The sequence below is a fragment of the Zingiber officinale genome, chromosome 4A (assembly GCF_018446385.1).
Source record: "Zingiber officinale cultivar Zhangliang chromosome 4A, Zo_v1.1, whole genome shotgun sequence".
NCBI classification, from domain to species: Eukaryota; Viridiplantae; Streptophyta; class Magnoliopsida; order Zingiberales; family Zingiberaceae; genus Zingiber; species Zingiber officinale.
The window spans coordinates 95,735,443-95,759,259 of NC_055992.1; the positions used below are offsets into that span (position 1 = coordinate 95,735,443).

Here is a 23,817-nt window from a genome sequence, read left to right on the forward strand (position 1 = left end):
TAAACATAATAATTGTGCGATATGATGAGCATTATGTGATTCATCAAAAGCTCTATAAGCTAATAATCTTTTTTGGAGGTTCCAAGAGTTATTGTAACGACCCGCCTTCTACTAACTAAGCTGTAAGGCCGGACCGTCACATTATGCTGTGCTAAACTATATCCATGACCATCACTAAATCTAGATGCGGAAGCTGTACTAATTAAAACTTTGCTAAGCTCTTATCATTTCTTTATTCTATATGTGCTAAGGGGTGTAATCTAAACTATTCATGACATATTTTACATCCCCCATGGTCAAGGAACTGAACTAAGGGTCTTCCGGCTGTTGTCAGGCCTCTCAATCGATCCATGGATCGATTGGAATGGTCTAATCGATCCAGTGATCGATCCAGCATGCTACTGTATGCGGAACTTAGGTTGGATTGATCCAGTGATCGATCCAGCACGCTACTGTGCTCGGGGCAATATTCTGGATCGATCGGCTGATCGATCCAGACTGGCCAATCGATCCAGTGATCGATCCCAGGGCTTTCTGTTCGCGACAGAAGGCATCCGGATCGATCGGCTGATCGATCCAGGAGCTTACTGTTCGCGGTACGAACTTCTCAATCGATCGGCTGATCGACTGAGAAGCCTCCAATCGATCGGCCGATCGATTGGGGTTTCTGATTTCGTATCATAAGTCTGATTTCAGCATTGTTTTGTGCCAAATTCACACACACAAGTTCTAACATGACTATAAACATCCCAATAACACTAACTGACATTCTAAGCAGGAGCACTAACAATCTAAACAGGTCTTTCATGATTCGTAGCATTAAAATAATTGAAATGAGGAAAGTAACAACTTAATAAAATGCTAAGGTTTCAGATTTATTTCTAGTTTCTCCAAGGTCTTTATTCCAGGTTCCATCCACACACATCTTGGTTGCATTGACCTCCAGCCTCCGCTAGTCAATTTTTCCTTTACCTTTATCTGCAGTATAAGGAAAATAGTATCTGTAAGCTTGAGAGCTTAGTAAGAAACCATCTACCTCACTAAAACATGCATACGATGCAATTTATGTTTTTAAAACATGCTATTTGAAATACATACTGAAAATGCTAAGCATGACATGACATACAACACATAGGATTAAGAAACTGATCATGGCAATAAGAGCTAATCATAAACTATCATGTTGTATCAACAAAAAACTAAACTGATACAAAAGCTTAGTTAGGCTATTACTATTCTGATGCTAAAGCTGTCCTGAATTCACATAACTATTTTTGTGAAAGCTTGAAAACTATATATATATATAATAGATGAAAATAATAATCATGCTGCTGTTTGGGCCCGGCAACTGTACTTGCTATGCGCGCATCCCTAACTAGACCCGGGTTTGCAAGTCCCGAATTTAGTAGGGTTACTAGGTTATCTGAACCTAGGGACGACTGTGGGAGCCCAACCCAGAGGATATCTAATCCAGTACAGTGCCACTGCTAAAAATAAAATATTGAACATAGCTAATATTTCTTGTCTTGCTTTTACTAGGTTATCTAAACCTAGAACTAGGTTGTCTGAACCTAGAGGTGACTGTGGGAGCCCACCCATTGGACGTCTAGTCCCATAATAGCTGTAGCAAGACTAATAAACTGTAAAATGCTTCTATTGCATTTATCTAAACCAGTAAAATGCCTAAGTTGCATTTTAACTGTGCTAATAATTCAATCGAACACTTGGTATGCGCTAATTCGCATCCTTTGTGCCGAAAACCTACATACTACTAAACTGAAGCATGTAATTCATACAAAAACTACTTATACTGCAGGTGAGGGGTTTCTTACCTCCTGTTCAGATTTTCTTACAAATATAATCGCTAGGTTTTCCGGAGGAGAGATCTCTTCGACGATCTTCTTGCGTCTATGCGTTCCTCTCGCAGAGGGGAGCGTCCTCGTGTCGGAGTCGTCGCCGGAAGGTGCTCCGGGTAGCCTAGGGGCGGAACCCTAGCCTTTGCTTGGTGCGCCGAGAGAAGGAGGAGGGGAAGTGGGCGGCGGTGAGGGTTTGAGGGAGAGGAGAGTTACGTAAAAAAAATAACTCTTCACTTATTAATTCCCTATTTATATTAAGTGGTTAATTCACCCAACTCAAATATAAATACAATTGTTTCCCTTTCCTTTCAGCACGGCCCTGCTGGGTTCACTTGGTTTACTAAAGCTATCTATAAGTCATAGAGTTCGCTAGGTCTCGGGTTCAATTCCCGCGTAGGCTGTTTTCGTTTTCTATTTATTTTTGCTACTTCCGCTATTCTAAAAATTCTGTAAAAATATCCTAAAATTCCAGAAAAATACTAGGATATTTCTAATAATTATTTTGAGAATTTTCGGGCGTTACAGTTATCGATCCAATGGCAAGTCACACCCATATACAAATGCGTTTGCTAATGATCACTCCAAATATCGGAACATAAAGAAACTTTATTATCTAATTTACTAAATTCATCAATTAAATTCTTTTTTCCTTGTTTTACTAATTTTTTAATTGTACGAGTAAGTGTAGTCCTAGGAACACGTTTAGCACATTGATTAAGAGATTCTTTACAAAAATCTTTAAATGTGCATTTAGATCCAAAACTAAAAGAAAGATGTTCTACGGAAACAAATTTAGCTAATGATTCTCTTAATTTATTATCCGAATATAAAAATAAACCGGAATCGGTACTACCGCTAGTTGAAAAAAATCTTGATAATTATGTTTGAGAACGGTCGAGTCCATATTCCGTCGGGTGCTTCGTTTCTACATGTCGTTTCAACGACCCATAGCCGCCGCCGGCTTAGAATTTGTAGGAAGCATTGCAGTGCTTACATTTTGCATGCATTTCTCCCGACGGAAGAGTGACCTTCTCAAAATGTTTAGTAAAAATAGAAGATTTTAGAGGAGGAAGTTCCCGAACCTTAGAAGAAATTGCATCGGTACTTCCTTATGTTTCGGGTGTCGGATTCGGAAGATGCTCGATCTCATCATCGGTGGATTGAATGTTGGGGTCCTCCTCCCGTAGATTCATTATTTGCTTTCCCTTCCGAGCTTGAGATGATGCACCTCCGCGGCCTCCTTCCATTGTAATTGAAAATTGGAAACGAAAGCGTGTAGAGATTAGAGAATATGAAAATGAGATTAAGAGTAGAGAAGATGTGTGTGAAAAATGATAAAATGAGCTCTCTATTTATAGAGTTTTGATAGTAACGGACACTAAATCATAGTCATTAATCAAAAAACGGTCAAATGATCCTAACCGTTGAAAAAAAAATACCCAAAAAACCCTTCTAACGGCTATGAACCGGCGGTTCCAACGGCTATGAACCGCCGGTTAACCGGCGGTTCAAGCCGTTTAAAAAAAAATATATATATATGCGGCTGAACCGCCGGTTCAACCCGCCGATTTTTACATCCAATGAACCAGAATCGGCCCGACAACTTGCCGGGCCGTTTTCGGTTCGACTCGGCGAACCGGGTCAACGGGCAACCGGTCCGTTGACTTGGTTACGAGCCCGGGCCAGACCCGGCCCGGGGTCGGGTCTATCCTAGGGACCAATGTCATCGACGGACTGTATGGTCGGCGGCATGGTCGGGCAGAGAATTGTACGGTGGAAGCTTCCACTGTCATGTCAGGGATATGCTGGGGATGTTCGGGTATGGTGTCAGACATGCTTTTCTGGCACGTCTTTTCCAAATATGCTTTGAGAAGCGCACATACCTCGAGAAGCGTGTATGCACCCCCCAGTAGCTCTATATAAGGACCCCCAAGCTTCGACGGAGGTATGTGGTTCACTACTGTAGCTATAATTACGTTGCTCCTTTCTCTTTACTTCATTCTTCATTCGCTTGTCGCCAGTGATTGACTTGAGCGTCAAAGGCCCATCGCTGGGGAACCCCTCCCTGGCTCGACACTAACGACTTGTGGTTGCAGGCTCAGCTCATTGTAGGTCCACGTCGTCTTCATTCAACATCCAGTCAGCCACCGTCCCAGCGTCTGTCGACTCACTCTCGGATATGATCAAATTTGGCGCTGTCTGTGGGAATGCACCTGAATCTGAGCTGAGGAGATGGAAGAAGTTGGACGTCTCCACACCGTGACGTTCATTCCAGAGGAGCTCGATGAGCTCATTCAAGCGCGGGCGGGAAAGATAGCCGAACAGCAATAGCAAAAGGCATTAGCCGATCGTCTGGCGCAGCAAGCGACGTCGGCCTCAGGGGGCCAGGCGGCGCACGAGGATCAGCCGGAGCAACTTTCCATCTGGGGACAAAATAAGATGCCGACCGACACTCCAGGAGAAGTTCCACCAACACCCATTTCATTTCACCGGGTGTTATTTCAGACACCCTCAGAAATCGCTCAGGCCAACCAGGACCAGGGTTCTTCCTCGGATGAGGCTCCCGTGCGGGACGTAAGAAAAGACAAAGCGCCCGAGCTGATTCGTCGCCCGAGCAGGTCAACCGACAATTCTCCGAGGCCATTCTACAGGATCCGTTGCCGAGGCACTACGCTCCCTTAGCGATCAACGAGTATAACGGGTCGACCGACCCCGACGACCATCTCAATAAGTTTGATAACGCCGCCACTCTGCATCAGTACACAGATAGAGTCAAGTGCCGAGTCTTCCTTACTACGCTCTCTGTCTCGGCACAGTGGTGGTTTTAGAGGCTGCTGGACGGATCAATCAGAAGCTTTAAAGATTTCTGAACGGCTTTCCTTCACCACTTCGCGAGCAACATACGTTATCAGAAAACAAGCGTCAGCCTGTTCTCCATAAAGCAGGGCCAGAGGGAGACTCTCCGAGCCTACATCCAACGCTTCAACCAGGTGGCAATGGATATCCCCTCGGTCTCGTCAGAGACCATGATGAACGTGTTCACGCAAGGGCTCGTGGATGGGGACTTCTTCCGATCACTTGTCAGGAAGCCGCCTCGTGACTACGATCACATGCTGAAGAAGGCCAATGGGTACATAAACATGGAGGAAGCCCAGGCGGCCAGAAGGAAGGAGGCTCCATCCGAACCATCGGCGCTGACCGAACGACGGCCGCCGTCCAGCCATCAGCCGCTAAGGGGACCACGAGCCGAAGGAGCGCGTCCACATTAGGAAACAAGGCCACACGCCGTCCAGCATGTGGTCGCCGAGCGACTGAGACCCAAAGGGAAGGTATGGACCCCTTGGTTCTGCTTGTTCCATTAGTCTGCAACTCACAATACCCGTGACTGTCGCGGATTCAACCCGGTCGCCCAACCGACGCCTTGGAGTTACTGTCGTCGATCCCCCTCTCCTGACTGGCGACACGAGTATCATTGTTCCGATCGGCGAGAGGAAGCAAGGTGATCCCTAAGACAGCCTCATCGGAAGAGCGCAGAGCCAGCAAGAGCCGGGTGAGAGCGAAACAGGTCGTCCGCTTGGGAGGAGGAGAACATGAGCAATGCTGCTCGAGGGGAGATCAACATTATAGCTGGCTGGCCGACCGACGGAGATTCCAATTGAGCTAGGAAGTCACACGCTTGGCGGTTAGAAATTCATGCGGTGGGCTGCAGTCGGGAGCAGACCAGTGGACCCGAGATCAGCTTCGGTCCTCGTGACCTCGAAGGAGTTGAAGTGTCGCACGACGACGCACTCATTATTCGAGCGGTAATCGCCAATTATACTATTCACCGTATATTCGTTGACACAGGTAGCTCGGTCAACATCATTTTCAAGAAGGCATTCGACCAGCTCCAAATTGACGGAGGTGAGCTGTTGCCAATGACTACTCCTGTATACGGGTTCACCGACAATGAAGTCTTGTCAATCGACCAGATTAAGATGGCTATCTCGCTAGGGGAGGAACCACTTCAGAGGACAAGGGCCACTAACTTCATCATAGTAGATGCCCCCCCCTCAGCCTACAATGTTATTTTGGGTTGACCGGCCCTCAATGAGTTCCGAGCGGTCGTCTCAACCTTCTGCCAGAAGATTAAGTCTCCAGTAGAAGATCGAGTGGGAGAAGTAAAGGAGGATCAGCTGGCCGCTCAGAGATGCTACGTCGAGATGGTCAAGACTGAGGCAAAGTTCACTCAGAAAACACCTCGGATGGAGGTAAGCACCATAACCGAGAAGCCCCCTACTTTGGTTTATGAAGAGAAAGAAAAAGTACAGATACATCCAAGCCGAGCAGAGGCGACGACCTTCATAGCGTCTGACTTGGAGGGCGAGCAGAAGGTTGAGCTAATCAGATGTCTTCAGCAGAATCATGATGTCTTTGTATAGTCTACGCATGAGTTGCCCGACATTTCCCCGAGCGTCGCGTAGCATGAGCTTCACGTCCGACCAAACGCTTGGCCGATGAAACAGAGGAAGAGAGACTTCAGCGCTGAGCAAAATCTGATTATCCGGGCAGAGATTAAGAAGTTACTGGAGGTCGGCCACATATGCGAGGTTCAATTTCCGAGCTGGCTCGCCAATGTGGTGTTGTTCTCCAAGCCGGGCAATAAATGAAGGGTTTGCATCGACTTCCGAGATCTTAACAAAGCATGCCTAAAGGACTTCTATCCCTTGCCCAAGATAGATCAGATGGTAGACTCCACTGCCGGGTGCGAGCTGATATGCATATTGGACGCATATCAAGGGTATCATCAAGTACCGCTCGTCGGAGAAGACCAAGAGAAAGTTAGTTTCATCACTGCCGACGGTACGTATTGCTACAATGTAATACCGTTCAGCCTGAAGAATGCAGGAGCCACCTACCAGAGGCTGATGAACAAAGTATTCCGGTGGCAAATGGGTCGCAACATGGAAGTGTATGTCAACGACATATTAATTAAATCTCTCCGAGCTGCCGATCTCTGTACAGATATCCAGGAGACCTGCCAGATCCTCCGAGCGTACGGAATCAAGTTAAACCCCCAGAAATGTCTGTTCGGTGTAAAAAGTGGGCACTTCCTGGGATATATCGTCACCGAGCGGGGCATTGAGGCAAATCCCAGCAAGGTAAAAACACTCTAAGATATGCCACCTCCAAGAAGCTTGAAGGAAGTTTAGCGCCTCACCGGTCGGATAACAGCCTTATCACGGTTCATCTCCAAGTCATCCGACTGGAGCCTTCCTTTCTTCAAAATTCTATGCCGAGCTACCAAGTTTCAGTGGGAAAAAGAGTGTGACCAGGCCTTCGAGGAACTCAAGGCATATCTAAACTCGCTACCCATACTAGCTAAGCCTACTACCGGTGAACCACTCCGAATCTACTTGTCCTCGACCGAGCATGTTGTCAGCTCGGCACTGGTTCGACTGAACGACGAAGAACAACCGGTGTACTTCTTAAGTCATATATTAAAAGATGCTGAATCTCGCTACACCCGTCTTAAAAAGCTTGCATTCGCATTGATACTCGCCGCTCGGAGGCTCCGCCCTTACTTCCTCGCTCACACCATCATTGTGATGACCAACAACCCTCTAGGAAGAGTCTTGCTTAACCTAGAAGCCTCCGGTCGGTTGATCAAATGTACAACGGAGCTCAGCGAGTTCGATATCCAATATCTATTAGAGTGTATACTAAAAGTCTAGCTTTTGTAAACATTTATTTTAAAATAAAGAATCACATTGGTCAAGAATGTCTACATTTATATGCTAAGTATAGTTGTTCAATTAATTTATATTGTAGATAACATGGTGTGTGGTGTCATACACAGAAGATCATGTTATCAGTTCCTTATAAATTATAAACAGTAGCTCACAACCGAGATGGAAAGGAACAAACCATCAGAACAGTCATAGTGTAATTAGGTATTAGTTTATCTTGACTATATAATTACACTAGTACACTTAGAGTGTATTGAGTAGGACCATTGAGGCAATTTCTTTTTATGCTAACTAAATAAAAGAACAAGACCTCAGTTATTATGGAAGTGTGTGCTCTTAATCCTAATATAATGACAAGCACATATATTTAATATTTATTTCTTTAATTTATCAATGGGTGAGATTTAGTTCGATAAATCAAAAAACGTGATAAGTTGGAAAATGATATTACTTGTAGTGTGTGTTGTTGATTATAGAAGGAAATTGTGTCCTAGTAATCTAGGTTGATAATATCTCTAAGAGGAGCTCATAAGGATTGTCATGTTAAACCCTGCAGGTGGACTTAGTCCGACATGACGATAAGGTTGAGTGGTACTACTCTTGGACTAAGACATTAATTAAAATAAGTTGTCAATAACTCAATTAATTAGTGGACATCCGATATCTTAAACACAGAGAGATTAACACACTCATGATAAGAAGGAGCCCATAATATAATTTAGGATTGGTGCGGTAATGCAATAATAACTCTCTAGTGGAATGATCTATTATTGATGAACTTGAGTTGTGTGTTCGGGGCGAACACGGGATACTCGAGCTCGTCGGGAGGCTAAAACCAATTTCTCCTCTAGGTCTCTGTCGTAGCCTCATTAATGCCTCATATCCACTCATGAAAAACCCATCTTGGTGACCAAGCCATGGGGCCGACCACTTTCTTCTCAAAGGGGCCGGCCTCTTGCTTGGTGCCCAAGCAAGAAGGGGGTCGGCCACATAATTCAAAGTATGAGGGGTGTTTTAAATTTTTAAAATCTTCTCTTTGTAGATATCTACAAGTTTTAAAAAGAGAGATTTTAAAATTATAAAACTTTTCTTATTTGAATTAGGCCACATGGTTTAAAAGAAAGTTTTAAAACTTTCCTTTTTTAACCATCCACATGGTTTTTAAAAAAGAGAGTTTTAAATTTAAAACTTTCCTTTTTGTAGCCATGTTAAAAAAGGAAATTTTAAATGAGAAGTTTTAAATCTTAAAACTTGTTTTAAAATTTTCCTTTTTTAAAAACATCCACATTAGGAAATTAAAAGAGAACTTGTAAAATTTTATAAGAGATTTACTTCCTTGCTTATAAAATTTTTACAAGATATATTTTTCTTCTTTTAAGGGTCGACCACCCTTTCTTTGTGCCCAAGCAAGAGGCCGACCATTCAATCAATGAAGAGGAGAAAAAGGAATTACAAAGGAGGAAAGGAAAACAAGAGGAATATTTTAATTTTTTGTAAAAATCTTTCCTTATTTGCCTTGGGCAAGTATTATAAAAAAGGGGAGGAGAGACCTTATGATGTATCAATTCTTATTCTCTTGCTTGTGCTCTCTCTTGTGCCCGGCCCTCTCCCCTTTCTTTTTCCCCTTGCTCTCTTTTATTCCTTGGTGGTGGTTGTGGCCGAAACTTAGAGAAGGAGGAGGAGCTTTTGGGTGGTGTTTGAGGGATCTAGGGAAGTCATCCCTAGTGAGTACCTAGAGCATCCAAGAAGCACCAATAGGTGTTGGGTTTCTAGGAGCATATTCTCTACACCCTAGATAGGTTTAGAGAGTGTCAATTCAAATTGGAAGGGTAGTTAACCCAACCTTGTTAAAGTTGACACTTGAGAGCATTTTCAAAGTTATTGTTAACCTTTGAAAAAGAAAAGGATTATGGGGTTACCCTTTGAAAGAGTAATATATGTGCCAAAATTTGAAGAGTTGAACTTAATCTAAATTGGCACACTTAAGAAAAGTATAAGAAAAATCAAGTTAGAACTTTGATACTTTCTTAAGGAATTAAGAGAAAACTCATACTTTAATTAAATGTGATTAAGCCTTGAAGAGCAAAAAGGTGCCAAGTTTTGAGGAATCATATTTAATGTAAGTTGGTATACTTAGAAAAAAGATAAGAAATGTCGAGTTGAGATATTAATATGATCTTGAGGAATTAAGAGCAAACTTAAGTCTCAATCTAAACGTTTAATCATTAAGAGGGGTAATACGTGTCAAAATTTGAGGAGTTGAATTTAATTTAAATTGACACACTTGAGAGAAGCAAAAGTAATGCCAAATTTAAAATTCGGCATTTTCTTATAGAATTAAGGGAGATGTAAACTTTAATCCAAATTGTCACTCTTGCAAAAAGTAACATGTGTCAAATCTTAAGGAATTATGTGTGAATTAAATTGGCACAATTTGGAGAATCATATGAACTACCAAGTTGGGATTTTGGTATGTTCCTAGGGAGCCAAGGGCAAATCTGGGGCTCAAAATATAAGGTGATTACCTCTTTGGAAGGATAAATATGCCAAAATTTGAGGAATGTGCTTAATTTTAATTGACATAAATAAATCAAGAGATTAAAGAAATGTCAAGTTGGGGTTTGACATTTTCTTGATGAAATTGGGCAATTTAGGCTTAAATTTTGAGTTAGCTAGGGTTAAGAATACTTAGATAGGTAATCTAGGTAAATTTTATTTATGTTAACTTGCCACGATTGTTTGTCCATCATATATCATGACATCATATTTAGCATTCACATTATATCATGTCATGTCATGTCATACATACATCATATAGCTATAACATGTTTTGCTTTTGAAAATTGCTTATTTTGATGTATGTCATTAATCATCATGCAATATGTCAATTTCCTTGTAATTAAGGACAAAAAAACATTTATTATGTATGGAAGTGTCCCAACAAGAGGGATCATATCAAGTAACATCCTAAATGGATGATGATGATTTTTACAATGCCTAGATAGAGATGCATGATCCCTTAGTTTAGGGCAAGACCAAATATACATCTCACAAAGAACTATAAGGTGACTTGTATGTATTTTAATACACGTTAGATACAAGTGAGATGTTAAGATGGTGAACAAAACTCAAGATGTTGATCTAGTGCATCTTGTTAAGTTTTAGGTTCATTAAAACACATAGTTATGTGTCTTCCAATCATTGGGAAAGCTAATATACAAGTCATGTGCATTGAGTCTAAAGAACGTGGTTGGATATTAGTTTTGAAAATGATTTCAAAATGCTTTTGAAAAACCTTGGTGAAGACTATCCTTTGATAGTAATCATCATTGGAAAGTTAGACACAAACTTGAAGTTTTCAAGAGTTTTCAAATTTGTGTCAATTTTTGAAAATAAGAAGTATTTTCATAGAAAATTATTTTTTCCTGATAAAGTATACCCTAAATAATGTCTACATGAGTTTTCATGATGAAAATAAGTATGGATTGGTTAAGAAAAACCAAAGTGAAGTTTCGGTTGAGGTTTAGTTTCATTATTGAATTTTGAACCTCAAAACTTTGAGTTTTGGTTTTCCTAATTATTTAGGAACCCCAAGTCATTGTTGGTGCAATGATAGAAGTTTGACCATGTTTTTAGGGAGAGACACATGCCTAGGAAGGGTAGGTCTAAGAATGTCCATGATGAACATGTTGATTCTAGGGTTAGAATCCTAGAATTGGAAAATCAAGCCTTGAAGGCAAAGCTTGAGGAAATGGAGAAAATCCTAGAGAGGTTAATTATTGAACCTAAAGGACTTGACATGTATTTGGGTGGTCAAAGATCCAAAAATATTAAATTGGGTCCCTCCAAGACCAAAAGGAGGTCAAGTTCTAAGGTGACACATAACATTGGTAAGGGAGGAGTGAACAAGGATAAGGGAAAATCATCCAAGGCCAATAAGAAGGAATATGTTAGGGTGACATATAATTATGGCAATGATGAGGTGTCCAAGGTTAAGGACAAGAAGAAATTAACCAAAGACAATGTGTCTAAGGTTAAAAAGGTGAGTTTTGTAGGCCAAATGTCACCCGAGGTGCACCGAAGTGGCCTAGTCATAGTGGATGAGTCACCAAGGGAGGTGACTAAGGTTAAGATTCCTAAGGTTAGGAAGAGCCTTTGGGACCCATGATAGATGGGTTATCAAATGTGCCAAGTGGTTAGGAGACGGACTTAAGTCTCTAACCTAGTGGGTTGACACAATTGGGATGTGTTTTGTGCATGGAAATATGAATTAGATTCATATTGCATGAAAATTAGTTTTTGATGTATATATGCCATATAAACTAATGCTAGGGATGCATTATGGTTTAGTATGGGTAGATACATCAAGAGGAAGCCAAAACTAGGACTTTAGGTCAATGCTCAATTGAACTATTTAGCTAGTTTTGAATTTTATGTCAATATTGGGATTTGTGATAAAAATTATTTTTATATATATTTTTCTCAAGTAGACATGGATAAAATAGATCTCTCCATAAAATTTGGGATATTTTAGAGGTCTGTGGAATTTTTGGCGCAGTTCTAAAAGTAAGTAAAAAAGGTTGATTTTTGTCCAAAAAGAGTACCAGCCGACCGGTACAGTTACCAATTGACTGGAAACAGTGTTTTTTAGCACAGAATATCTCTGTAAGCTCATTTTGATGAGGGCAGTCGACTGGTTCCGATACTTGTCGACTGGTAACAGTCTATTTCGAACACAGAAGGTTCTGTAAGTGGAAATCGAAGGGGGCAGTCGACTGGTACCTAGTTCAGTCGACTGATACCAGCCTAAAAGTGTTTTTCAACATTGTTCTTGACCGTGTCAACTCGTTTAAATGTATGAGATCTATGGGAGATAAATACATGAGTTTAGGGTCAATTTGGATGACAAGTTTTCAACAATTGGGATATTGTTGGAGCTCTTTTTGATATATGACAAAGGGGGAGAAATTTAGGTTTAAGTGGGAAGCCTACACACCTTTGCAAGAAATCCTAGCTAAGGGGAGCTTAGGTGAAGGGGGAGCGATTGTTCAGGCAAAGGGGGAGAAGTTTACCTTTATGAGAAATCCTACCTCAAGGTGGAGCTTAGGTGAAGGGGGAGCCTAGGGTTAGGTTCCATGACATATGCATGTGTAGATTTTATGTTTATTCACATTATTATCGCATTTATGTTTCCCTAACTTAAATAGGTTGCCAAACATAAAAAAGGGGGAGATTGTTGGAGCAATCTAGGTGCCCTAGGTTTTGATGTTTGGACAAAGATTTAAGTTAGGTTTATTGTTGTATTTGATAAGCATTGTGAGTATATAGGATACAGGTACAACAAGGAAAGTCCAAGTATGATCTTGGCAAAGGAGGAAAGTCCAAGGATGAGTCTTGGCGCTGTAAGTCCAAGTATGTAGTCTTGGCAACGTAAGTCTAAGTGTGACTTGGTAATGGATGAAGTCCCCGAGGTGAGGAGCCTCTTGGCAAAGGAAGACCCGACAATAAAGACAAGGTCGAAGGAAGCTCCAGAAGGCAAGACGTGAAAGATGGGGAGACATCCGAGGGACGTGAGGCTGATGGAGGAGGCTAGAAGGCTAGGTCTAGGTTGGTCGGGCGAGGACGAGTGCTGAGTGATTGTACTCAGGGAAAGATCTTATGGGTTTAGGTATCACTGTAGCAGTACTGTAGCGACACTGCAGAAACATTGATGTGACACTGTAGCAGTCGACTGGTTACTGTAGCAGTCGACTGGTACACTGTAGCAGTCGATTGGTAGTCGACCGTTGGGTAACGGTCAACTTCACTTAAAGGACTAGTCGACTGGTGAATACACCAGTCGACTGGTAGCGGGAAAACAACTTAGTGTTTTCCTCTCGAGCTCTATTTAATAGAGCTCGGGGGTGCTTGGGCATGGTTGATGAAATAGACTTGGTTAAAGCCTATTAGAGTCTCCCAAGCCTTCGTGTGATTAGTGTGCTTGTATTCAAGTGTTTGTGGCGAGGTTTCTCCACCGACAAGGAGCTTGGGCTAGCCGGAGGTTTTCCGGAGACTAATCCACCGATGGATTGAGGGATCGTCCACCTTACAGACACGCCGTGGAGTAGGAGCAAGTTATCTCCGAACCACGTAAACGAACGTGTTAGAGGTTTGCATCTCTTCCTTTGTATTTAGCTTTCATATTTGTATTCGTGGTTGTATTCTTTGTTTTCCAATGTGCATTAACGAATACGTAGGAAGCGATCGATTTGGGTGAGACGCTATTCACCCCCCCCCCCCCTTCTAGCTACATTTTGGTCCTAACAGTGTTCATCTTGGAGGTTTGTCGCCCACATGACATCCAAGAGGAGGCAAGGAATACGACAGAAGATCAAGAGGTTGTTGCATACAAAGAAAGGTATAACTAGTAATTATTTTCCGCATCATGCTAGTTTTTCTTTGTATGAATTCCAAACACAAGAGGCATATGATTCTAAAGTTTCGAATTTGTGATTCGAGTTTGTGTTTTTTTTTCGAATTTGTGATTCGATTGTTCTTTTTGGTTAAACCTAGAGTTATATAAGGAAATTAAATATTAGATTTCTTTAAAAGGCTTTGTCTAGGCGGTGGTGGATGATCCCATACCCAAGAAGGACTAGTGCCTCGCCATGCAGTCCTGGAAGCCAATTTTGGAAATTAATATTTAATTGAATTTATAACATTGGTGGATTTGGATCAATAATGTTAAGCATCGTTTGCGATCTAAATTTAAACCACTAAGAACAGATAAGTTAAATTTGGAATCAATAATGTTAAGTTCCGTTTGTGATTCCTAATTTAATTTCTAAAGAACACAATAGGTTGTTTAGGAAAGGTTCGACACTTGTACAAAATTTTTGTACAGTGGAACCGGTATGATCTTCCTAGGACCAATCAACAATTGGTATCAGAGCTAGGGTTTGCCTCTGTGTGTTTGGTTTTCAGTTTAATTATGCACATGACATACATAATTTAGGCAGGATAATAGTAGGATGTGCTAACTCTGTAGTTGCAGACTCCAACTATTATGACTTACAGATATTGTATGTGATTGGACCCTTGGACATGTCAAGGGCATTTTATTATGTGTGCATGATTGTAATATTAAATACAGCAGGAGTTGTATTAGTTATTAGGATTATATATATATTTTTTGATCTAGATTACATGTACATTCCTTTGTGGAATATAGGATCGATATGTGTAAAATTCTATTTTTGTCATGGATCGCATCCTTGCAAGGCGTAGTACTATTAGAGGACTAGAAGCGCAGCGGAAAAGGAAGCTCGATGGACCCGATGGTATGGACACTAGAGCTGGCAACACGTGAAGGACAGTGATGGAAAAGACCATAATAGTTGGAAAATTAATTTCCATATTTATTACTTTTATTTACTGTGATGTGTGTGATGTGTGCTTGCTAGGTTAAAATTCCTCACCTTAAATAACTAAGTGGGAGAGGGATTTTTAAATAAATTTCACGGTCTCCATTACTAGTTTGTAAGTGATGCAAACAAACTTGCGCGTTGGCTCTGAGTGCCTTCCTCCATATTGGATGAGTTTGTTTATGGATCACTAGATCAAACTTCCATTTTGGATGACTATAGAAAATTAATTAGGAGCGTGTGATCTTCCCCATCGGAAGGGGCACAATCTTATTTAATGGACTAAGTGTCAAGTAATGGTATACACTTACGTACATCTAATAGTATCCTCTCCATCGGAGTCACTGCTATTATTTGTGTGATCGAAGGAAAACCAACTATTAATTATATTTGTTATAAAGTTAGGTTGACAAAAATAAAATTAATGGGTAAAATCTCCTCTTACAAATGTTTGATTTTGTATACGTCCACACTATCGCGGCATACAAAATTCATGGTGATTTGAGGTGTTGGTTAATTTAAATAGTATTGTTTAAGGAATCAATATTATTTTAAATTTAGAGTCTTGACCAAAGTTTATTTTGTGATTCTTAGGATGACTTTCAACCCACTGGCCATCATACTGAAAGAGAACAAACTTACTGGTCCCAATTATATAGATTGGAAAAGAAACTTGGACATTATCCTAACTGCTGAGGGTTATAAGTTTGTACTGCCAGAGGAGTGTCCTAATGTGCCTAATGGTGAATCTACCCAAGAGGAGATTGAGAATCATAGGAAATGAGTAAAGACAGATGAGATGGCGCGATGTTACATTTTGGTTTCAATGTCAAATGTGTTGCAACATCAGCATCAGGATTTACCAACAGTTTATGATATTATGAACAATCTCAAGGATCTCTTTGGTCACCAGGATCGGGCCGCTAGGCAAGAAGCTATGAGAAAATTAATGACAACCACCATGACATAGGGGACTCCCGTAAGGGATCATATCCTAAAGATGATGGCTTATTTGAACGAAATACAAATCCTTGGAGGAGAAATCGATGGGGAAACCCAGATCGATATCATTCTCCAAACACTACCCAGAAGTTTTGAGCATTTCCGCCTGAACTATAATATGAATAAAAGGATGTATTCATTGGCGGAACTGCTGACAGAACTTCAGGCAACAAAAGGGCTATTTCGTCATAATTCTTAGATTCACTATGCTGAAAATAGTTCTACTTCTAAGTCGAAAAGCAAGAAGAAGAAGAAATATGTTGTTTCAGCAAAGAAGGTAAATAAACCTCAAGGTACAGGACAAAAGGCTGGAATGAAGAAGTCGAAGGGCAAGTGCTTCATCTGCAAGCAGTCAGGACATTGGAATTAGGGGTGAGCATTCGGTTAATTCGGTTAATTTGATATTAATTTTGTATAAATTCTTTTTATTGTTATTTTAAACAAATTTAATTAATTCGGTGTTAACTGAAATAGCTAATTCGGTTAATTCAGTTTTAGTAAAACTTTGATTTGATTTGGTTAGCCAACACTAAATCGGTTTTCGGTTAATTCGGTTAATTTATGGACCGAATTAACCGAATACTCACCTCTAATTGGAATACAGACTGTCCTCGTAGGAAAGAGAACAATAAAGGTATATCTCATTCTCTAGTAGTTGAAACATGTTTAGCGGTGTTATCTACCAGCACCTGGTGTGTAGATACGAAAGCCACTGATTATGTCTACAACTCTTTGATTTTTAAATATTTTTTTAAATAATTTAACAAATGATTTTTAAATAATTTTCAAAATGATTTTTTAAATAATTTTTCAAAATGATTTTTTAAATAATTTTTCAAATGATTTTTAAAAATAAATTTTCAAATGATTTTTAAAATAATTTTTCAAATGATTTTTAAATAAATTTTCAAAATGATTTTTCAAATAATTTTTCAAATAATTTTTAAAATGATTTTTTAAATGATTTTTCAAATGATTTTTCAAAAAGATTTTTCAAATGATTTTTCAAATAATTTTTTAAATGATTTTTCAATTGATTTTTAAAATAATTTTTAAAATAATTTTTTAAATGATTTTTCAAATGATTTTTAAAATTATTTTTTAAATACTTTTTCAAATGATTTTTCAAATGTTTTTTTTAAAATGATTTTTTAAATAAATTTTCAAATAATTTTTTCAAATGATTTTTAAATAATTTTTCAAATGATTTTTTAAATAATTTTTCAAATGATTCTTCAAATGATTCTTCAAATGATTTTTAAAATGATTTTTTAAATATTTTTTCAAATGATTTTTAAAATGATTTTTTAAATAATTTTTCAAATGAGTTTTAAATAATTTTTCAAATGATTTTTAAAATGATTTTAAAATAATTTTTCAAATGATTTTTAAAATGATTTTAAAATAATTTTTCAAATGATTTTTCAATGATTTTAAAAATAATTTTTCAAATGATTTTTCAATGATTTTTCAAATGATTTTTGAAATAATTTTTCAAATGATTTTTCAAATGATTTTTGAAATAATTTTTCAAATGATTTCTCAAATGATTTAATTAGTTAATTTAATTATTAAGTCAATTATTAGGTTGATTTATTTAGTTAATTAAGTTGAATTTGTTAAAATTGACTAAGTTTAGTCTAGATCCATCTCACCCGATTCTAAGTTATCAATCAGAGAATCTTAAGTAGTTTTGTGAGATGGTTATCTTTAGTTTAGATTATTCTTAAGGATTAATTTACATTTGAGTTAAACTTAGGTTTTCCAATTAGTTAATTAAATACACATTTCAAAGATTGGCTTCCAAGTAGTGGCGAGGCACTAGGTCTTCTTGGGTATGAGATCATCCACCACTTTCTAGACAGAGTCTTTCAAAGAAATTATATATTTAATTTTCTTTTTGAAACCTTTAAGTTTAGGTTTTCCAATTAGTTAATTAAATACACATTTCAAAGATTGGCTTCCAAGTAGTGGCGAAGCACTAGGTCTTCTTGGGTATGAGATCATCCACCACTTTCTAGACAGAGTCTTTCAAAGAAATTATATATTTAATTTTCTTTTTGAAACCTTTAACTTTAACTGAACAAGTGTAAATTACGCCTTGGTCCTTAAACTAGCCTAATCTAAACATGTATATTACTAAGAAAAAATAGCAAGTTATCTATTTATTAAGATAGTTTTTCTATTGGCTCTCCCTAGATCATAGCCTTGATATGGTCTATCAAGGTAATGAATTTGATCCTTGGGGATCCAATATAGTCCAAGTCTAACTTGATTAACCAAATTCGACTTGGGGACCCATGCTTGGACTATGTTTCTATTTTTTTTATTAACTAGGGATAAATATGATTTGTATTTTCTTTTAGTTTTAAATCCAAGTCCGGATTTGTTGTAAACGACTCGCTGTTTTCCAAGAATCAGATCAAGATTCTTGGAACCCAGGGTGAACCGTTCCAACATGTCCTTAAGTTATTTAATTTGAGTTTTCAAATTAGAATTTTCTTCCTCAAGTTGTTGGACTTGAGTTGAACTTCCAATTTGAACTGGCTCCGTCAAAGAACTCGAGTCAGTCGTTCCCTTAAGGGTTGTTACCTCCTTTTAGAGTGACTTGACCCGGACGTTGGATTTAGCCAACTTCTTTAACAAATAAGGAATTAATTTCTGTAAATCTTCTAATTGAGTCTCGACGAGTAGAGATCTTATAGTCGGGTTAGGTCCTTCGAAAATGGATACAGATCCGTGGCTTCACTCGGACTCGGTTTCTGACTCACTCTCGGATTCTGAATCAGACTCGGTTTTAGCAACATATGGTTGCACTGGTAATGCGAGGAAGCTTTTCAGTTCTTCTTCGTCGATCTCAGATTCATCTGATGACTCAGACCAAGTTGCCTTCGATACTTTCTTTCTTCGTTGCTTTTGATTTGGATAATCCGGCTTGTAGTGCCCCTTCTGGTTGCAGCCGTAACATGTGACTTCAGTCTTGTCCTTTGTGTTCGTTTGAGTCGCCTTTTTGTTTTTGCATATCTTTCGTACGAGCCTTACTAGTTTGGGAATAATCTCGTCATCGTCTTCTGAGTTCAATCCGTCTTTGGACTCGAGTTTGGTTTTGCTCTTTGTTTTAGCTTCCCGAGTTTTGCTTGTACCTGCAGTCAAGGAAATACCCTTCTCGGCTAGATATGCATTAGTCTATTCATGCAATTCAAATTCGAAAAAAAGTTCATCTAGTTTAATTAAAGATAAATCCTTGAAAATTTTGTAAGCATCAACCATGGATGCCCACAAAGTGTTCCTCGGAAAAGAGTTAAGCACGTACCTTATCATGTCACGGTTTTCTATTCTCTGGTCGATTGCGTGAATACCGTTCAGTAGGTCTTGGATGCGCGCGTGAAGTTGGCTTGCAGTGTAAAATACCGGAAAAAAGGCGAATATTAATAAAGGAATTTTTGGAAATTTTTCAGGAATTTTTCGGAGCTCGTACGAACGAGTTAACGGGGATGAAAACGGGGCCCGGGAAAAAGCCTGTTTAGGCTACCCTATTTAAGTGAGGAAATGTTTATATTTCCTTTTCCTTTTATATTTCTTTTTGCTTTATTCCTTTATTTGTTTTCTTCTCTTCTCCTTCGCCGAATTCTCCCGAGCCCTAACCGGTGCCGAGCAGTTCCTTCTCCCTCTCTTCATTTCTTCTCCTCTACCGACGTCGACCTCCTTCCCCTGTGCCCTAGCCGCCGGCGATGCACGGAGCAGCGCCGACAGCCGATGCTCTTTCTGCCGTGAGATTTCGATCACTGGCCGCCGGCTCTCGGTCCCCAATCGTGACCTCGCCGGCCTTTCCTTCTCCTTTTCTTCGAGCGCCGGCCACCAGGTCCACCGGGCTCTAGCCGCGTCGCCGAGCCTAAGCACCGACGCCCTCTCCGACAGCCACCTCTCGCCACCACCGAACCTCCTCCTCTGCCGTGCCATAGGTTTGAGCTCACCGCCGGCCTTGCCTCCTTTTTCTCGGAGACGCCCTATTCACGGCAGAAGCAAGCCCTAAATGAGCCCTGCCGATCTTCGGTTGCCAACCATTGGAATTTTTCCTAGCCGGCCAAACATTTGTGCCCTAGTTCATCACCTCTGGAGCCTCCAGCCACTGTGCCCTAGTTTTGCTCTTTACTGTGGTTCTGTTTTGTTGTTCCAGTAGCCACAGCAGTTGTGGATTGAGGTAAGCTTCGTTTGCTGATTAGGATTATTGCTTGATTGGGTGTCAATCTATTTCATCTGATCCGAACAGTGAAGTATCCAGCAAGGAGGTTGGGTTCGGTGGAGGGTCTTGGTTTCGGCAGCTATTCCATTTGTAGGCATTTTGTTGTCAGTATCAACACTCCCTGCTATAGATCAACAATCACAGCCGTTGATTAAGGTAAGCTATGTTTGGAGTTTTGGTTGTATTTCTATGAGTATTTGGAGGATATGCATTTGTATTGGATTATGTTGGAGATGTTGTAATCTGCAGTTGCTTGGTTAGTTGTGGATTTAGGTAAGTTATGATGGATTCATGTTTAACTTAACCTAAGGTGATTATGGAAGGTTTAATCTATTGTAGTTGGATGAATTAAGTACTGCTGATTTATGTTGGATTAGATTTAATCCTTGGATTCATTAGATATGATCATATTGCTAATCGTAAGTTGATTAGCGAAAGGAAATGATTGTGTTGATTGAGGATTTTTGATTAAGGAGATTAATTCAAGTTAATCATTAATTAGGATTAATTAATGATGGATCGATTAGGTTTTCCTAATTAAGTTGGGTTGGATTTAGCTAGTTGTTGTTCATAAAATTAGCTAAATTGTATATCACGAGTATCTCGGAGTCAGATCTGATCTTTCTATTTTCGGAGGCGGGTACTTTGACTTATGTCTTTGATATGCATGATAAATTGTTTAACAAATAACAATAATTGTGTTACTCTTTGTTTCGGTTGGTCACTACATGATTATAGCATGTTGTTTGTTTATTTATTCTGCTCTGCATATTATCTATATGATCATATATGTTTGAGTAGTGACCCAACCACATGATATGCTATGTTCTAGACTTAGGGTTTGTTTGATGCCCTATTTGGTTGTGTACCATTTATTTGACACATCTTTCAGTGGTACACACTTGTATTTATTTATATGGACCATGCCATGTTTTAGTGTCATGCATCATGATTGCATGCTGTACGATTGTCGGCTCTACTATGGTTGAGCCCATCGTCAGTTACATTGTACTGCACACACCACCCATGGATTAGTTGTATATCTGGCTGGAGTGTGGCGGTTCTGCTGTTTGGCTCCGTTGGTCAAGTGACTCAGCGTGGTAGCCGGCAGTCAGTTCCGCTCTGTTTGGCTCCGTTGGCATTTAGGATAGCAGCGTGGTAGCCGACAGATGGTGGACTCTGTTTGGCTCCGTTAGTCAGGAGACAACGTAGTAGCCGGCAGAGATTTCCTCCCCGTCATTGTGCACCGGGAGATGAGAGCATTGAGCTCCCCCATTTATGATTTGGGGTCAGAGGACAGGAGTACTCCGACAGCATTTCATTCACTCGATCATGCTGCAGGAGCAGTGATGTCAGGGTGCATGGTGATCATATGCACTTATTGCATTTATTGTTTGTGATTGCTGCATTTACTTGCTGCATTTGTATGGATGCATTTGACTGACATGCATACAGGACTATGACTCACTCGGTCTGACGACCAGTTATTTTTATACTTGATCCAGGTTAGTACAGTTATCTTCTGATTTCATTTCAGTTGCATTTATCCTCCTTATATTCAGGAGACTGTACGCATGATTAGTGTTGTATGTTATTTGTTTTATTATGCAGGTTGAGGCTGTCCGGAGCAGTTCCAGTCGCTGGCCCCCCATCAGCATGTAGAGCCAGTTCTCTGCTGGTTTGAGTCTTATTGATATTTTGGCTTTTTCCATATAGAACGTTGTCTTATTCTGGTTTTGGATCTTTATTTATGGAATGTGTATGGATTCTTTTTGTTTGATGAACTCTTGATGTGATTTTTGGATTCTATTCTACTACGTACCTGCCTGGACGGCAGAAGAGGTGAGTACGTCGGTTTTGAGCTTTACGAGTGTAGTGGAGTAGGGTGGATTTCGAGTCAGAGTATATTTATTTTATGTTGCTATTATCAACTGCGTGGTTGTGACAGCCAGAGGCTGATTTTACATATAAACTGCGTGTGTATGTTTTTATTTACAGTTATGATTCCAGCCGCCTGTGGCTGAGTATTTAGTGCTTGTAGAATTTTTTTGATTGTCCGCCGTACAGGGGAGGTGCTGCCGAAATTTTCTCGGACAGGGACTCCTCTGGGGGCGTGACAATTTAGTGGTATCAGAGCAGGTATACGATATTTGCTATACGTTTTGGATTTTTGAGATTTATCTGATACCAATTTATTTGGTATCAGAGCGCATGTTTTGCGATTCTTTGTTTACGTCTTTTGGATTTTTTGGGAAAATCTGATACCAATTTATTATTGGTATCAAAGCGCCAAGGTTTGGGCGATACTTGTTTTTATTTGTGTGATGCAGATTTTTGAGATTTGGCTGATACCAATTTATTGGTATCAGAGCGGGTTATGATACCTGCTTTTGGTATTCTGGATTTTTGGGTTAACCCAAGTTTGCGAGTCAAACTGGGTTGTTATTTTGGATTACACAGATTTTTCCATTATGTATATGTGTTGGAGTTCTGTTTCGGATTATATGGATTATCGATGATTTTCGTGTTCGAAATTTTGAGGTCTGAAGTTGGGGACTGGACAGCGATGGAACATCTCCAGACGGCATATAGGTATGATGTTTAATTCAATAGTTTATGATAGGTATTAGCATTCTTTATGTAGTACCTGTTTAGTTGTAGTAGCACATATTACATGTGATGAGTTAGCCATTGAGCATGGTTGACCTTAATAGAGATCAAGGATTATAGTCTCTGGTGATTTTTCTTATCATACCATCAGTAGTTTTAGCTTCTGTTACTACTCATAGGGGATGGAGGCACATACCAGCCTCTGCTATTGTTAGCTGGGTAGTGGATGATACCTATAGACTCCTGTTGACTTAGCCAGTAGAGTTTTTATACTCATACCTTTTGGATATTTGGGTACCCGATACGATGGGAATTGGTCATTGGGAGTTACCATGTTTGATCATTATTGAGAATGGTTTGAGTTTGAGGGATTTTGTGAGATCAGATATTGTGATATGTTGATTTCTTATGGTTTATGAGAGTAAATGTTATGTGGTTGTCTGATGATCAAATATTAGATATTTGTTTTGATGATCTATTAGTGGATAACTAATTTGATGATTTATATTTGGGTTGTCATTGATGGTGACATAGTGAGTGTCATTTATGATATTCACAGGTTTGATGATTATAGTTGGTGATCAGATATAGATCGGGTGCTAGAGAGTTTACGGTTGAGTGTACCTATGAGATTTTAATAAATCTGGTTAGTTGTGGTTAGTTAACAGGATGATAAAATTGATATTTGCTTCCTCTGATATTGGACTATGTGGATAAATAATGATTTGATGTTTTGAATGCTAATTAGCTCTCATGGGGAGTAGAGATTTATTCATCTGATAGTATGTGAGTTGATATTTTTGAGGATAAAAAAAAAATGAGAGTGTCTTGATGTTATTAAATTCTGACTTTTGTCTTTTGGGTCATACACATTTATACATATGATATTATGTGGGTTGACATTTTCTAGTTTGAGTTGATGTAATTAGTGTTGAATTGACCCATGAACTGATTTAGTTATTTGACAACGTTGT

At 39.5% G+C, this 23,817-nt stretch overlaps 1 protein-coding gene across 1 annotated transcript in view; it reads left to right on the forward strand.

Moving 5' to 3' along the window:
- The window catches only part of LOC121970253 (methionine--tRNA ligase, chloroplastic/mitochondrial-like), a 45,784-nt gene extending 23,776 nt beyond the window's left edge, over positions 1-22,008 (forward strand). Inside the window, exon 13 of the mRNA XM_042520845.1 lies at positions 21,845-22,008. The gene's annotated coding sequence lies outside the window, so the exon portion shown is untranslated. The remainder of the gene's footprint in view (positions 1-21,844) is intronic.
- The last annotated feature ends 1,809 nt before the right edge of the window (positions 22,009-23,817 follow it).